This window comes from Tenrec ecaudatus, chromosome 11 (genome assembly GCF_050624435.1).
Source record: "Tenrec ecaudatus isolate mTenEca1 chromosome 11, mTenEca1.hap1, whole genome shotgun sequence".
Classification (NCBI taxonomy): Eukaryota; Metazoa; Chordata; class Mammalia; order Afrosoricida; family Tenrecidae; genus Tenrec; species Tenrec ecaudatus.
The window spans coordinates 68,590,893-68,608,950 of NC_134540.1; the positions used below are offsets into that span (position 1 = coordinate 68,590,893).

Sequence of the window (18,058 nt, forward strand, 5' to 3'; positions counted from 1 at the left end):
AAAATAATAATTTATAAATTATCAAGGGTTCATAAGGGAGGGGAATCAGGGAGGGAGGGGGAAATGAGAAGCTGATGTCAGGGGCTTAATTGGAGAGCAAATGTTTTGAGAATGATGATAACAACAAATGCACAAATGTGCTTTACACAATTTGTGTATGTACGGATTGTGATAAGAGTTGAATGAGCCCCTAATAAAATGATTTTAAAAAGAATGGATATAGAATTTTTTCCAAATACTTTTATTGGGGGCTCTTACATCTCTTATCATAATCCATACATTCATCCAGTGTGCCAAGCACATTTGCACATATGCCGCCATCATCATTTTCAAAGCACTCCTTTCCCACTTGAGCTCCTGATATCAGCTCCCCATTTCTTCCCCCTCCCTTCCCCGCCCATCCTCCCTCACAAACCCTCGATAAGTTATAGATTATTTTTCCATATCTTACATTGTCCTCCATTGCCCCTCTCCCACTTTTCCATTATTCATCCCCCTGGGAGGGGGATTGATCCTTGTGATCGATTCCCCCTTTCTCCCCCCATCCTCCCCTAATCCCTCTGGTATCTCTACTCTCCTTGTTGGCCCTGAGGGATTTATCTATCCTGGATTCCCTGGTTGTGGGCTCTTACCTGTAGCAGTGTACCTGCTCTGATCTAATCCAATTTGTAAGGTAGAATTGAGGTCATGACAGTGGGTTAAAGGAAGCACCAAAGAGCTAGAGAAAAGTTGTGTGTTTCATCAATGTTATACTGAACCCTGACTGGCTCATCTCTTCCCTGTGACCCCTCTGTGAGGGGTTGTCCAATTGTCTATAGATGGGCATTGGGTCTCTGCTCCATGCCCCGCCCCTCCCCCCTTATTGGGCATGATTTTGTTCTGAGTCTTAGATGCCTGCTACCTGATCCCATTGGCACCTCATGATCACACAGGCTGGTTTGCTTCTTCCATGTGGGCTTTGTTGCTTCTCAACTAGATAACCACTTGTTTATCTTCAAGCCTTTAAGGCCCCAGATGCTATATCTTTTGATAGCTGGTCACCATCAGCTTTCTTCCCCACATTTGCTTATGCACCCATTTTGCTTTCAGTGATGGTATCAGGAATGTGAGCATCACAGAATGCCAGATTGTTAGAACAACGTGTTCTTGTGTTGAGGGAATACTTGAGTCAAGGCTCAATGTCCAACTGCAGCCTTAATTCTTGATATATAGATATGACTACATGGTTCTATTCCCCTCTCATTATATATATATATATATATCTGTATTTAGACCTCTATAAATATCCTTTTTCTCTTGGTTCTTTCCTCTATTTCTTTTTACTTCCATCTTGTCCCACTGTAATATTCCACCTAGTAATTCCTCACTCCTACATTGTCCTTGATTAAGCCTCATTAGACACCCTACGCCCTTCCTTCCATTGATTTTAATTCACTTATTGTTCCTGTGGCCCTGGGTTGGTTTCCCGTCTCACTTCCTTTCTTCCACCTCCCCATCTTCTGCATCCCCCCGGGACCTATTGGTCCCTTTCTTTTTATTGATCCCACCTATCTTATCTAGATACAGACGCAGATACATTAAGTGCAAACACCCAGCGAAGCTAAATAAAACAATGAAGGAAGTGTAAACCAACAATAACGAACAAAAACAACAAAAAGAAAGCCACTGACAAAAGTGAAAAAGCCTATAAATAGTTTAAGGTCTGTTTGTTGGCCTTTAAGAGTGTTTTCCAGTCGAGTCTGATGGGGAGCTACACTCTGTCTCCCAAGTCTATTTTTGGTATTCCCCTGGGGTTTCATCACTCTGCTCCTCCTACTGCCCTGGTGCGTGCTCTCAGTGTCTTGTCCCAGCGTGATGGGGCCAGACTGTGCACTATTCCTGCACTGTGTCTCCAGTGCTGACCCCGCAGAGTCATGGTTCAGTGAGGGACGCCGTGTCCTGTGGTGGGGCCAGCCCCATGGTCCTCCCCGCGCATTATGTGCTCAGAACATGAACATCGTCCTGGGGCTTGGTGGGCCAGGATGTCCTTTTCCCCTCCCCATCCCTTTGCGTTTCTCCCACGTGTTTAATCTAACACGCCCCTCTTCCCAAGCTGTAGCCCAGGGCTGTCCTCTGAAGTGCATTCTTCTGAGGTGGGGGGTTGGGGGTGGTGTCCACATAGTTGGGATTGGGGCAGGCCCCTTAGACCTCTCTATGGGTTCCCTGGTACATGCCCGTATGTTGTATTCACATCTTTGCACATTGGGTTGAAGCCTGGTCTCTCTCTCCTCCCCTGTGGAGATATAAACAATACTCTCCCCTTAGGTGGATTAGTGCCCTGCTCCCCTGCTCCCCATGACTTTTTTCCCTCTTTCTTTCTCCCTCCTATTTAGTTGGGTGTCATATATATCCCTGGATTGGGGTTGGCCCCTGCCATGGTTGCTGGACCTCACCTCAGGGATGTATGTATATAGAAACTTTTCCCCTATGCCACGTTTTGTAGTTGTTTTGTTTTGTTTTTAAGTTTACCTCAGTGGACTCATGTTGTACTCATTCTTTTGTGCTTGGCTTACTTCACTTAGTACGATTTCCTCTAGTTCTTCCCATGCAGCAATGTGCTTCACGCGTTCATCACTGTAAACCTTTCCTATACGCATGAGTGTCTAAGAATTTGTTTCTCTAGTCTACCCAGACTAACACAAGACCCAAAGTCCATCTGTAGACAATTGGATATCCCCTTACAGAGGGGTCACAAGGAAGGATGAACCAGTCAAGGTGCAGTATAACATCGATGAAACACAACTTTCCAAGGGGACGGACAATAGAAAAGTGGGTGAAGGGAGACTTTGGACAGTGTAAGACATGAACAAATAATAATTTATTAATTATCAAGGGTTCGGGAGAGAGGAAAGGTAGAGAAGGGAGGGGAAAAATGAGGAGCTGATATCAAGGGGTCAAGTAGAAAGAAAATGTTTTGAGAATGATGATGGCAACATATGTACAAATGTGCTTGACACAATGGGTAGATGTATGGATTGTGATAAGAACTGTAAGAAAGAGCCCCCAATAAAATAATGTTGAAAAAATTGCTCAGCACTCCCCATGCAATTTGAAAACTGTTTTACTATGGCCCATAGGCCAGGCTAAAGTGCTATCTGCTTTTGTATCACCCCTGGATCATTCCATTCCCCCTGGGGGCGATATCATACATTATGGGAAACATTGTTCTATAGTGTAATAAGAAATCTAGTTTCTAGTGTAGCTGTGAGAGACCAGGTGGCGTAGGGGGTTACTTGTTTGGGCTGCTCACCTCAAGGTTAGCAGTTCGAAATCCCCAGCCACTCCTTGCGTGAAAAATGAGGCTTTCTACTCCCATACAGATTTACAGTCTTGAAAACCCAAAGGGGCAGTTCTATCCTGACCTTCGGGGTTTCTATGTGTGAGAGCTGACTTGATGGGAGTGGGGATAGCTGTGGAGCAGATCTCTAGCAATCCTATGCAGCCCTGTGGGTGGGACGCAGTGGGGGCACTCATTTGGAAGGACTGGGGTTATCCGTGTGCCGGTCTCTTCCACTAAGCCCCACCCACCTTGATTATAATAGAAGACAGGTACAGCTGAGAAAGCCAACACACTGCTCTCAGGTGGACCTTGGGAACTTCACAACATCGCACCAGTTAGCAGGCTTACACTGCCCACAGGTCTTGGTGACCGCCACACATCCTGCACGTTCCTCACCAGCGAGTCAACATGACTCCCATGAATGAGACTATGATTGTGCAAATGACCATTTAACCCAAATGGTAACCGTGCTCACGCACGATGCTAATTAGATCAGCTTCTGGGTGGCCCTCCTAAGTCTTCAGTAATTCTTTTTCTCCTGGCACTTAACAGTGGCAGGGAATCATCTCCCAATGCTAATGTCACTTTCTATCTAACTTGGTACTTCTTCTGTGGAGAGGAGTAAAGATGAGGCGGTACCAAGGTGAAAGCACTTGCCAGCTAAGTGAAAGGGTGGAGGTTCAAGCCCACCCATCAATCCTTGGGACAACAATGAGGCTCTCATCCAGATTGACACACGTGGGAGCCCTGTGGGGGCACTTCCACTCTGTCCTGTAACATCGCTATGAATTGGAACTGACTTGTCAGCACCGGGGTTGGTTTTCTGGTCAAACATGGGGGCCGACATCCGCCTGGGCCGTGGTGAGAGGCAACCAGCTGCTCTGTCCTCTCGTCAGGCCGCCACGGGGCCGCGGGTCAGGGAGTGGAAGGGGCCTTGCTTGGCTTGGTGTTTGCAAGAGCTGCGTGTCTGTGCCAAAGTGAGGAAGACAGCCACTCTGCTGCACGCTGTCCTCTTGGGGAGGCCCCGTCTCACCCACACCCAGGCTCCCTGCCCTAGGCACCAAGCTGTCCTTTCCATCCCCCGCCAGCGCTCTTGGCTGCTGTCTGTGCTCTGCACCCTGTGAAGCCCTTGACTGTCCTTTCTGGGGTGCCCTTGCTGTGCTGAACGGCCATGGATCTTGCCACCAGCAGTGTGGTCCTCAAGGCAGAGGCGCTTTCACAGGGTGAGTCCACAGAGTCGGGTGGATGTGGATTGTACATTTTGGGTTGCTTTTACCCCTGAAGCCAGGGAGTCCTTGGTTAAGATGGGAGAAAGTATGGCACATCTACATCGTGATTGTTGGGAGCCCTGGTGGCATAGTGGTTACTCATTGCCCTAATTACTACAAGGTCAGCAGTTCAAAACCACCAGCTACTCCTTGAGAGAAAGATGAGGCTTCCTGTACAGGTACAGTCTTGGAAACCCCCAGGGACCGTTTTACCTTGTCTTAGAGAGTGGCCCTGAGTTGGAGTCAACTCCGTGGCAGTGTGTTTTCGTTGGACTTTCTAATTGGTCAGATGTTACCGGGACGTTACCCATTGGGACCAAAGAGTTTAGAATCGGGTGTACCTTTGAGGCCATCTGGTTGGGGATGCTAACACAGACTCCCCTGGACACCCACACAGAGCAGAGTGAGCATGAGGGGCCGGTGCACATTGCACTGTGAGCTTCATTAAACCCATCCCCACCTCTCCTCGCACCACCGCTCTCTCCTGTCCCATTAAATCATTTCCATCCCTATGCAGAGGTGCTGTTTTCACCCCTATTCACCAAGGAGGAAATCCCTCTGGACTCCACAGCCGCCCATCACACATTTCTAGGAATTGTTGTCTGGGCTCTCTGTCTTCATTTCTTCACTTCCTTTCTCTCCGAACCGTCTTCCGCGGGCCTGCACCCTTCCTCCCCGCTGCAGACCCACTGGCCTGTCCCCATTCCCTGTCTTCCTCGGCCTATCGGCAGTGACCTACTCACGAGCAGCTCTCTCCTTCACTCGCCTTCCAAGACACCACACACCCCTGGCGTCCCTCCTTCCTCCTGCCCCAGACTGTCCCGTCCGCCCTGCTGGCTCCTCCGAGTCCCCCTGCCCTCCTTACACTGCAGGGCCCGGGCAGACTCCTGGCTGTCATCTTCTGCTCTCATTTCTGTGGTGGTCTCACCCAGTCTGGGGACGTCCCCACCTCACTCCATCTAATTTCAGATGCCTCCCATTGCAAGATGCACTGTGAAGTTGAGCTTCTTGAGGGAGGGGGAAAAACCCGCCCCAGTAAGCCAGCACCATTGGATGGGTAGTGGGAAACAGCCCCATGTCAGATGGCCCTTTGTCAGCACCCCCTGCACTGCTCTGGGGCGAGTGGTGGCAGGTCCTGGCCGCAAGCCCCCAGTGAGGAAATCAGGGCCAAACTGCTCTCCGTTTCCCCCACCCACTGCATCGCTCTCAACCGTGGACTCCTTGGTCATCTGGCGATGGAACGACAGCCAGGTGTGTGCTCCAGGGGTGTGTTGAGCCTGGCCTCTCTGAAGGTGCTCCTGAAGTTGTGGAGTGTACGACCTGAGCAACCGCATTGTGTGGGCATCCTTCACTCCTTTTCATAATCAAATAACAATAATAATACACAATCCCTTGAAGGAGTCCTGGCAGTGTCGTCGTGAAGCGCTCAGCGCTCAGCAGGCGCAAGCTGTGGGGCTCCGGGTCTATGAGGAAAGCACAGCCAGGGGAGCCTTCCGAGGCATGGCTACTCTGTCCCGGCACGTCATTCTCAGTTAGAATCCACCCCACGGCGAGAGGTTGGCGAGGCGTTTGAAATAGCAAAGCCCAGACAAGACTCTTCGGTTGCATCCCCTCCTCCCCAAAGCAATGGGCAGAGAGAGTCCTGGACCTTGCTCAGCTGGGTACCCCTACGCCCACCAGCTCAGCTGGGTACCCCTATGCCCACCATTTGGGGAGAAGAAACCCCGCTCCGGGGGACGGAGGCTTGGGAGCCCATCAGGAACCGATCACAGTGGCCATGGGGTGTCGTCAGGTCTTGCTTGGACCAAGGAGTAGAGTCCATCAGCCAGTACCAAAGGTCAAGGCTGCTCCCCAGAAGGGCGAGCCGAGTGAATGTGGGCACCCATGGGATCTACTCCACAGGCTCAAAGGCAGAAAGAGTGGTGTCTGATGAGAGAGAAGAGACTCGGGCCGGAGCTTTGTCCCGTGACCAGGAAGAGGCTGAAGATGTTGGAGGAGAAGAGTCTATCTCTAGGGAAGTGGGGATGGGAGAGAAGGCAGAGGCACTCGATTTGAGATGCGGGGCTGAGTCTTCTCTTGTAGCAGGAGGATGGAGAAGAGACCTGTTTGTTCAAGTGAAGGAAGGAATGTCCCCTCGGATGACCTCACATCCTCTGTGTGGGAGGGACATGTGTCTGCGGGGACACCGTTCGAGTGTGTGATTTCATGATCCGGGGGAAGTTCAATGGGGTACTTCTAACAGATTCTTTCCATTAACTAGAATTGCTGCCATTTGAAGGGAGACATCCCTGAGACCAGACTTTGGTCTTGCTTCTCAGTGGAGTAGAAAACCCTGGTTTGCAACTACGAGCTCCTCCCCGGCCTGGAATACTCATATGGTGCATTTGGGAGACCAAATCATGAGGGGAGGAAAGTGTATGCACAGCGGTTTTTCAAGGTCAGTGGTGGGAATCTGTACGGCAAGATGATGAAGAACTGGGCGGGGTGGCGGAGTGTGGGGAGGGCTCTGTAGGCAGCCTGTGTAGGCTCACATCTTGTTCTGCAGCGTTGACTGGCTCCCTGACCTTTCTGTGCCCTGGCTTGCCCGATAGGAAATGAGAATAACACTATTTGCCCCCTGGGCTTATTTTGAAGATCAGGGGGAATGTGCATATTGAGGACAGTCACCAAATGACCAAATGCAAAAAAACAAAAACAAACCCAGAACAAAAAAAAAAAACCCTCATGTCATTGAGTGGATCTGACTCAGAGCGATCTTGGGGACAGAATTGTCTGTGGGTTTCTGAGGCTATTGCTCTTTATTGGAGGAGACGGCCTCATCTTTCCATCTCAGGATAAATGGTGGGTTTGAACAGCTGACCTTGGGGTGAGCATCCCAACATGTAACCCAGTCTGCCACTAGGGCAGTGATGTAGGCTGCTCAGCATTCATTAAACACTCTTAATGGTGAGCCATCCATCGTTACAGAAGTTCTGCAGCATGCCAGAACACGTTGGCTTTGGGAATGAAATGTGTTTACCTTCCTAATTCAGTGCCTCATAAATTTTCACAGGGTCTTTGAATGGTACCGATGATTTGTCCTTGATGACTGAACGTTGGCTGTTCTAACCCACACCGAGGCACTGCGGCACAAAGAGGTCTGGCAGTCTGTGTCTGTAAAGATTGCAGCCAAGACTGTGCCCTGGAGCAGTCCCACGGCCCTGCTCTTTCTTTGGCCAAAGAGCCTGGAGATGTTTACAGGATGTTTCCAAAGTGTGGTTGTGTAAATCAGACCCTTTCGACACATAGAGATCCCACGTGGCAACGTGGCAGAACCCCCCCCCCCTCGCTTTTTCTAGGCTGTGGTCTTTCCAGAAGCAGATGGTCAACCTTTCTCTTAGCCATGAGGTGCTTAGCTGTTTATACCACCAAGTGCTTTGTCTGCAAAGTAGAAGATATAAACATCACTGCTCTTTCCTTGCTGATGGGATAGGCAAGACTGAGCCAAGCTAAAGAGAATCCACTCTAGAAAATCCCAGAAGGACACTCATCGGTGGGGGTGGAGTCGTTGCGTGCATTGAGGAAGGCTCCCTGGTGGTGTAGTGGTTATGTGTTTTGGGGTTTTTATTTTTGGATACTGGGGATGACCCCCAGGATTCACGGGAGGACTGGCCGCACTCTGCAGAGAGAACACACTCCCACTGGCCCTCCATGCAGGCTGCACGATTGCTGCTTTGAGGGAAGGCTGAGTTGCAAGGCTGATGTCCTGCCATGGAATGTTCCGGAAGTCTCAGTGTAGCTGTGCTGTTGCTAAAGAAACCAGAGCTGGAGCGATGACATCCCTGGCTAGGCCCTTCCAACAGGAGGATGTGGCTGCCACTTGCAGCTTCCATTTCCCTGCCGAATGTTTCCAATGGCTTTCATTCAGCCCTGGTACTTATTATATTTTTATTCATGTGTTTTTTGTATCTTCCAGGAAAATAATTACTTGGCTTAGTAAAATATTTCCTAAATAAGGAGGAGACTTGCTTCCGCCACATAGGCTCTCTAGAGAGCCAGGGTTCTCAAAAGAAATAGAATCCATAGCAGAGATAAATCCATGCAGCACTAGATACAGGTCACTAGGCACACGTCACTAGACCTATGGGCACGAGGCTGTGAACTTCAAGGTCAGTGTTGCAAACTCACCAGCGACTCCCATGAGACGGTCTGCTTCTTCTCAGACAGATTTACAGCCTTGAACACTCTACACTCTACAAAGCTCACTACAAGTCAGGATCGACTTGCTGGCAGTGGGTGTTTGGGGTTTATATATCAATATGTATGAAGGAGGTTTTAAAAGTGTGTAGGAAAGTTCTGTAATCTTTTATTAATTTTTCCCCATGAGCTTGTTGAAATTCCCTCATGTATTTCATTATAGATAGATAGCTAGGCAGACAGATAGACATCTAGTTATACATATTGTGTTAGTCTGGGTTGGCTGGAGAAACAAATTCATAGACCCTCATATGTGTCTAAGAAAGAGCTTTACATACAAGAGCAATTGAATATTGGGAACACAGCCCAACACATTCTAGATCAAGCCCATAAGTCTGATATTAGTCCATATGTCTGATACAGATCTATAAATTCCTCTTCACACTCAAACAACACACGCAATGATGCTGAGTGCAGGAAGACCACAGGCCAGTGCGTGGGAAGTCTTGTGGATCCAGTGGCAGTGGAAGCATCTCAGTGCTGGCTGGGGTCTCCATGTGGCTCCTCCAACTCCAGGGCTCCAGCTCCATCAGTGTAGCCCCATGTATCTTGTCACCAGGAAGATGAGGTAGAGAGTCTCTCTCACCTCCAGGGAGGAAGACAGGAGTTCCCAGAATCCTCAGGAGAAGGCCATGCCCACACAGAGTCCTCGTTGGCTGTGGCCTGATTGACAGGCTAGATTTCACCCCTTCAGAAGCTGACAGATCATGTAATGACCACATATATATTAACCATTTGTAGGTTAACTCAAACTCACTCAGGGGTGTGTCGGAAGACAGGCCTGGTGATCTTCTTCAGAAAGGTCCCAGCCTGGAAAGCTGGGTGGAGCAGCTCTACTCTGCACATGTGGGATCCTGGGGAGGCTGAAAAAGCTTGATGGGAACAAACTACAAGAAGAACACATCTGCAGATAGAATGTTGAAAGTGCCACGGGCTGCCGGAAGGACAAACAAATCTATTTTGGAAGAAGTATGGCCAGCGTGCCCCTCAGAGGCAAGGATGGTGAGACTTCATCTCATCCTTTGGATATTGTGATAGTTACATCATTGCATGTCAACTTGAAGTGTAGGGGTGGAGTCCAGCCTGTCAATCAGTTTGCAGCCTAATAGTGCCTCCTTGTGGGCGTGACCTTCCTAAAAGAAGGGTCCTGGGAAACTCCCCATCTCTCTCTGCCTCACCTTCCTGCTGGCGAGCCACTTCGAGAGCTGCTGGGGACCTGCCAGCTCTTACAGCTCTTATAACAATCCATACATCCACTGTATCAAGCATATTTGTAGATATGTTGCCATCATTATTTTCTAAACATCTACTTTCTATTTAAGGCCTTGGTATTGGCTCCTCTCTTTTCCCTCCCCGCCCCTGACCCCTTGGTAAATTATAAATGATTATAACTTTCTTATCTCACACTGACCAGTGTCTCCCTTTACCTCTCAGCCAGATTGCTGTTTCTCCAACACCCCCAGGATCTCTACATCCTCCTCATTGTTGATTTTAATTCCCTAGTTGTTCCCCTGTCTATGGTGTTGTTTGTTCACTGCTCCCTTCCCCCTGCTTCCTCCTCCTGCCAAGTCCCTCCAGACCCATCGGTCCCACGGCTTTCTCCTCAAGCTTGCTTCTTAATTTTCTTGTCTAACAGCCGGAGCACCAGGTGGTGATTCTAACTGGATGCCATCTTGAGCTCCATGATCTTTTTTTTGAAGCACCTTTGTAGACAGGTGGTGGACAGAAAGATCTAAAAACCAGACTCACTGCCATCAAGTCCATTCTGACTCATGGTGGCTTTAGAGGACAGGGCAGAACTGTCCCTGTGGGTTTCCCAGATTGTAATTCTTTATGGGAGTAGAAAACTGGAACTTTTTCTTGAGGAGTGGCTGGTGCTTTCAAACTGCTGACCTTGTGTTTAAAGGCCAACATAACCCCACCAGGGTTCCTCCAGATGTAGATAGAGAGATGATAGATAGATAATCAAGCTAAACCAGACAACTGATGTCTAGTCAATTCTGGGTCCTAGTACCCCATAGGGTTTCCAAATATTTATAGAGGCAGACGGCCACATCTTTCTCCCACAGAGGTAACCTTTTGGTCAACAGTTGAGTGTTTTAGCCACAACACCACCAAGGTTCTTGATAGGTAGACATTGTTTAAAGGAATCGACTCCAGCAATTTTAAGGGTCTGCTAAATCCAAAATCTGCAGTTGAGGTCAGGGGGGGATGAGATCGGGCTGGCTTGTGCACCCAAATCTGTAGATAAGACGAGACAAGGAAAAGAGTCAGGCGGGAGTGAGGGAAGGCTGGCAAGATGTCGATTTAGAGTTTGCAGGCAGAACGCCCCCTGGAGGAATTCCCTTTTTTGCTCTCCAGGCCTTTACCTGTTTGGACAAGGCACACTCACCTCAGGGAAGGTAATCGCTACTGTTCTTGCAGTCAAGTGATGGCGTCCCGTCAGCACGACACAGCCCAGATGGTGCAGCGGTTCCCCCACTGGCGGTGTGCAGGCAGGCTCGGCGCTGAGCTCACCCACGGGCTCCATGGTCCGCCCACCCTGCTAAACACCACAGACTTAGAAATGCTTTGAGGGCAGCTCTTCTCTGTGGCAGAGGATGGCCAGGAGTGAGAGCACGTTTGTGATCCACCTGTCCATGGGTCCCAGGTTTGGCATGGTCCTCACTGGCCTCGGGTGCAGGAATCAGCAGGCCTCAACTATGTCTTTCTGGAGAGGCTGGGAGAATTCGTTTCACAAGTTTTCTAGAGGTTGCCCTCATGCCTTGGCTGGCCCCCCTCTTCCTCCTGTCACCTCTCTCTGGGAAGCAGTCTTCAGGGAAGTATGGACTCTGATGGTGCTGGTGCTGCTGAGCACAGGTGTGAAATGAGACATCCAAGGGCAGACACTGGCAGGCCCCAGGAGCCCGTGTTTTGCTGCCCCTTGGTGGCATGCTTGAATGAGTTCTGCTTGGGGGACAGCCCCCCTCTTGCTTTTTCTGCTGTGGGAAGAGAGATATGTGCATGGGTGGGGAAAGACTCATTGTGAAAGGCACAGCACAAAGGTGAATCAGAAAGGACTTTAATCTTGCAGAGACAATGATTTTGGAGGTCTCCTTTGAACCTTCAGGCCCTCACACATGCCGCCGGGATGAACTTGAGGGCCAGAGGGATGGGTTCGCTTGTACAGGGAGCACATTCTTCAGCACTGCTCGTAACTTTCGACCTGGAAGTTAAAGAGTCAAGACCATGGCCCGCAATAGCAACAGCAGGGCCCACTGCTTCGTAACAGCAAGTAGGCTAGTGCGCGACCCAGCATTCGGGCACCAGAGCGTAGCTGGAAGTTGAACTAGAAGTGACCCATCACGAGGATAAGTGGAGTGACCCACACCTCTGTGTCTACAGCCACAGCAGCAGTGCCGACACCAACGCGCTTCGCACAAGACGTGACTGCTGGAGCCCATCCTCCACCTTCCCCCCAAGGTAAGCACACTGGCAGGCATTGCACCACTGAGCTGGCCCTAGATTCCAGAACCCGCCTGGCCCTCACGCCCGGCCGCCTCCACTGCACTGGATAAAGCAGCCATGCAGGGAATCTGAACGCGTGGCCTCCCTGCCATCCTCTCCTCGGTGAACTCAAAGCCTACCTCTGATACAGAACGCTGGGATTTTCTAGATCGAAACCCAACGGAACACAAACAGGACCAGAGCTGGGGAATGATGAACAAGCAGTTTCCCCAAGAAAACTCCAGCTGGACAAAAGGAGTCGAGTCTGCTGCTTGCTCCTGGGTGAGAGACAGGTGGATGCCGCCCCTCCCAGGCTCGCCTGGGCCTCGTGTCCTCCTCCAGAGCCCTTTACTGTATCTGCTGTAAGAGTGTCGGAATACGGCCTGCCCAACATGCCGCCTTAAGTCCAGCAGGGTTTTCAAGACCCCAGCGCGCCATGAAGCAGCTTCCATGACCCAGTCGTTAAACGCTTGGCTGCTTTCCGAAAGGTTAGTGGTTTCAATCCATCTGGGGTTCCCAGAAAGAAAGGGTCGGCCATGCGCTCCTATAGGGTGCAGCCTGGGAGATCCTCCGGGGCAGTTCGTTCTACTCTGTCCTGTGAGGTCCTGTGACTTGGCACCGACCTGATGGCTTCCACACCTGGCATGTGCGGGCCTCCAGCTAGGATTGGTTTCAGGTCTCGGGGAGTGGCTCCTCCCACTCTGTACCTGCTGCGCCCCGCCCAGGCTGGCTCTCTCTCATTGCCCCCTGTACTTCAAAACCGCTGGAAGCCGTGGAAGACTGCCCTGCCCCCTGGATTCTCTGAGGGGAAACTGGGGGGGCCGAGCTCATCGGAATGTTAAGGTGCATCACTAGACGGGGGTACCTGTTCAATGATTGAATTCCTTGCAACTTTAGTAATAGGAGCCTTGGTGGCGTAGTGGTTACACATTCGTCCACCTGAAAGGCCAGCAGATCGAAACCACCAGCTGCTCCGTGAGAGAAAGATGAAGCTTTCTACTCCCGTCAACAGTTAGACTCGGAAACTTAAGAGCAGCAGTTCCGGGCTGTTTACAGGGTCGCTGTGAGTCGCCATCGGCTCGATGGCAGTGCGTGTGGAGTTGGCTTTTCGTCTCCGGACCTGGCAGGTCCTTGACGTTTAGAGACAATTGGATTCTTAGTTCTGTAAGGCATTTAATCCTGAAAACACGACGTGCTGCTAGCTGCCATCACGCCACGCATAGTGACCACAGCGGAATGACCTCCTGCTCTGTCCTAAGCCAGCCCCAGGCCCCTTGTGAATCTTCAGGGGTGTCATTGGCTGGTTTGGAGAAGACGTGTGCCAATCAGGTCTGGTCAATCTGAGGCTGAAACCCCCCCATCAGCATCAGAGAAACACCCAAGCCTCCTGACAGACTGGGTCAGAGGCAGTGCCCTGGCTGGGACTCGAACCAGGTCTCTTAAAAGGCCGCAATGCTGCCTTTGCACCACCAGTCCCCAAAGCGGGGCAGATACCTATCTAATCAACAGCTCATACATCCGTTATGATTTTTTTTAAAAATCCTGTGCATTGTTACAGCAGAAGAATGCATGCAAAAGAAAGCATCTGGAACTAGGGATTAGTAGGGCAAAGTCAACCCAACGTCTCAACATCTAAGACGACGTTGCATGTCCCCTCCCTCCTCTGAAAGGCCTTGGGAAGAGCCTGGGTTCCCAGCGGAGTCCTGGGATGCGTTATGACCGGCAGCGGAGCCTTGGGATGCAAATGCACCCGAAAGCCGTGCCTTGTGTCTTTCAGTTGTCTCTCTGTTTCCTGAATAGACCCGGCACCGCGTGTAGGCGACCCCCGGACTGCATGTGGGGACCGCAGGGAGTGTCTGCCTGGCTCCGGCTGGCTCCGGAAGGGCTGCTCCTGGGGAGGGCTTCTGAGACCTTGGGAACTGGACCAGCCCAGCTCAGAAGTATGAAGAGAATGTGGGGAGAGGAAGTGGAGGCTGTGAGTCAGCATGAGTCATATAGTTCCAATGAGAATGAGCCTGAGGTGTGCGCTTTTTTTTTTTTTTTGTCGTCTCAGCCGAGTGGGCATCATTGGGAAATGGAGAGAAATAAGTAACCGTCGGGGCTGCTGCTTGGGTTGTTCCAAGCTTGGCATTCCAGGCCAAGGCTGCCCGGCCCCGGCTCTCTCTTGCTGTCTTCACGGCTCTCTTCCTGGGACAGTGGAGTTACCAGCTTCTCCATGGTGAGTAGGTTTCTGGCGTTTCCTATGAGACTTTTTGAAGTTTGCCTCTGGGTCTGAGCTGTGCTGGGGGGCGTGGGGGGGGAGGACTGTGTCCAGGTGTGGGCACTGTGTTTCCTTCAGACTTTGCAGATGCATCGTTTTGAAAGAGGGGCTTCCCCTAACTCCCATCCTCCCAGAGCGACTGCCCTTCAGCCTGGCTGTCTGCAGGCATTTCCTGGGCATTCACTGTGATGGAGAAGGCAGCATGCTTTCTTGGAAAAGATAGGGGTGCTTGCTGGGGAAGGAGCCTGCAGGAGGGCTCCTGGGCTAGGTGCCTCGGGGACATTTAGAGGTGGAAGTGAGTATACTTGTGCTACCCTGGGGTCCCTCCCAGCTTCTCAAGTGGAGAAGGAAGCAGGGGCCCCAGCAGTTTCTGACCTTGTGGGCTGAGCTGCCAAGTTCCTGTCCAAGAAAAAGTAGGACTAAGAACCCCTGAATGGTGCCGGGCGCTGATCTTAATGCCGTTTCCTTTTTCTGGACACCCCAAAGGCACAGTTTGCAAAAAAAATCAGCCAGAAAGTGTGCTGGGGGGTGGGGTGGGGTGGGGCAGAGGATGGAGAGGGTGGAGGCCTGGCCTGGCCTTGGGGTGTGTTTCACAAGCCGTTGTGATTCTGATGAAGTTTAGTTTGACTGTCAAGTGAAAGACAGGAAATGTGTTTTTTTTTTCTTCTTTTCAAAATGCCACTCTAGTTACTGTAAAAGAAACAGTTAAAATCTCATGCCTTGTGATAAACTTTTTTTTTTTTTGAATTTGCTTAAAAAAACAACCCATCCGTGAGCAGGGCATGACAGGGAGCTTTTTCAGTACCGTCATTTGAGTGCGTGGGCTTCCTGGGTTAATAATGAGTCAGCTCCCCGTTTCTAAAATTGGAGTGGCTCAGAGAAACTTCAGTCTGCCCTCAGAGCGTGTGGCTGCTCTGTCTCAGAGTAAAACCCACTCGGACACGCCACTGCTCCCTGCTCTCAGCTTTGTCCATCGCTCCTGGGTGCTGGGACTTGGGGGGATGTTGTCAGGGCTGGCTAAGGTGCGTGCCTTTCTCGGGTGCTTGTCAGCTGCTGTAGATGGTTCTTGGTTCTGCCTGGAGGACATGTAACAGTGTGTTGACTGGGATAGACTGTGCTTACTGTGGCCCCGGGGAGGCCCGGGCCCAGCAGCTGCCGCTCGTAGAGTCCTGTGACCTGTTCCCATCAGCCACGGTGGCTGAGGGCCTGGTCTGGCCACCGAGTGAGCTTCCGAGATGACATTGCCACATGTAGCTCGCAGCCTGGGCAGATGACTTCAGCTTACAAGCAGACAGCAGGGTTCTGGAGGAGAAAAGCTCAGGTGGAATGTGGAGGGAATACGTATTTGTGGGTGCAACTCACAGCTAGATGCAGCCCTCTTTGACGGTGCCCCCTCATCCAGGTTGGGTTGGCCTCCTTCTCATGGCTGGTCTTCTGTGTTCATCATGTGCGGGTCTGCAGCACACTAATGCCCCACAGCAGCAGGGGAGCCTCTGAGGCCAGGCTTATGACCCTGGGCTGCCGCTGCTCAGTCTCCCCAGGACGTGGCCTTCAGAGTTCAGTGGCTGTGGTGGGGACTCAGTGGGTGAGCGGCAGCCAAGTGCCAGGAGGAAGGCCCTCCAGGAGATGCAGCAATGGGCCTAGACATTGGAACAAGTGTGAGGCTGGCACCGGGCCGGGCAGTGCTCCGTTCCATCGTGCATAGGGTCCCCATGGATCGAAACCAACTCGAGGGCACAAACAGCAAGTGCCTGTTCTAGGACCTGGGCATGAAGAAGCCCCTCAGTATGAGCACTCCCGGTTCCACCAGCTACCTGGTCTCCTGTGCCTGCCAGGGCACAATCCCGAGTACCTTGAGTGGCTTATAAGGGCAGAAAGCTATTGTCTCACACTTCTGCAGGCCACACGTCCAGATGAGTGGACTGGCCCGGCTGAGCCCTTCTGAAGGCTCTGGGAGGACAGAGTCCATGCCTCTTCCTGGCATCTGGCAGCACCGGCCATTCCTTGGCTTAGAGAGGCGGCATCACATGATGGCCTTCCCTGTCTCCCCGTCCCCATGTCTCTTGCCCTCTTTTTACACAAGGGCATAACGGGCAATGTCCTCAGAGACCCTACATCCAGACAAGGCCCCCTTCACTGGGTGGGCATCGAAGACTTCAACATACTTTCTTTTGGGGGGGGTGACACAATTGAATCCATAGCATTGGAGGTGTTGGGGTTTTCCAGCTCTGAATTACCTCCATGAGTTTTTCAAGAAAGATCCCAGTGCAGTTAGTAGTTGTTACCAGGCTGAGTCACAGGTGTGCGGGTGTCTGGCTAGCCCTCAGCAAGGCAGATAGGGATCTGGGTCTCCTAATGTCTGCACGTGGCCTCTCTTAGTGAATTATCTGTGTAAAAGCTCAAAGGTATCCCATCTTCATGGAAAGACCAAACCAAACCAAAGCTAGTGTCAGGATGTAGATTCTAACTCATACTGGCTCCCTGTAGGGTTCAAAACATAAATCTTTATGGGAAACATCTCATCTTTCTCCTGAGAGGTGGCTGGTGGGTTTGAACCACCAACTTTGGGATTTCGTAGTCCAAAACGTACCCTGTGGCACTAACATGGCTCTTTTTCATGGGGATACAAGAGTTGGCAGAAGACATAGGGTGTTCGTCTATGACTCAGCAATCCATGCACCTTAGCGTTTTCTCTGAGTCCGGGTCCAGAGACTGTGCCGAACTGAATGTGCACCTGTCTCTGGGTCCCAGGACTTCAAATCCTCCTAAAGGAGCCCTCGTGGGCCGTGGTTTTCATTATTGGGTGCCGCCGCCATTGTGTTGGTTCCAGCTCACAGCAACCAGGTGTGAAGCAGGAGACTCTGCTCAGTCCTGCCCAGTGCCCACTGCTGTGGTCCGGTTGAGCCCGCTGCCGCAGCTGCTGTGCCGCTCCCTGTGGCCTGCCAGTTTGTAGTGTTGGTACCGGAAGTTCCGTCCCTGGTACTTCAAATGCCAGCAGGGTCACCTACGGTGAACAGGCTTCAGCAGAGCGTCCAGACTAAGAACAGACGAGGGAGAAGGAATAGGCTGTCTACTTCAAAGGAACTCACCGCCCAAACATGCTGGATATCGGCCGAAGAAGTTTTCCGATGGGCAATTTTTGTTCTAGACGTTGCTTGTGTTCATTCATGTAGATGAAGGCCTTTGTAAGGGCTTCCGGAGTTGACTCCCCTCTCAGCCATCCGAAGCAAGTGTGTGATTATTTTTGTAATCTGGAGAAAGGTCCACAAGCAGAAAGGAAGCCCCTGGGCATGTCTGGACATGGAGAGTTTACTCCTGTGGTTTGCTTGCTGGTTCCTACGGTCCAACTACGGAAAGGCTGTGCCCAGCAGAAGGAAACCACTGGCTTGGTGGCACTGTGACAATTGTTGCTCATGCTCTGCCAGCGGGGCTCTCTCAGCCTTGGGCCTGGCCTGTGGCTTGCTGGCCCCGGGTCCCATGCTCCACCCC

The 18,058-nt window shown here is 51.2% G+C and overlaps 1 long non-coding RNA gene across 1 annotated transcript in view; it reads left to right on the forward strand.

Annotated features, from left to right (window-relative positions):
• The first annotated feature begins 14,339 nt into the window (after positions 1 to 14,339).
• Positions 14,340 to 18,058, forward strand: part of LOC142461337 (uncharacterized) — a 197,343-nt gene continuing 193,624 nt past the window's right edge. Inside the window, exon 1 of the long non-coding RNA XR_012786885.1 lies at positions 14,340 to 14,527. This is a non-coding gene — a long non-coding RNA (uncharacterized LOC142461337). The remainder of the gene's footprint in view (positions 14,528 to 18,058) is intronic.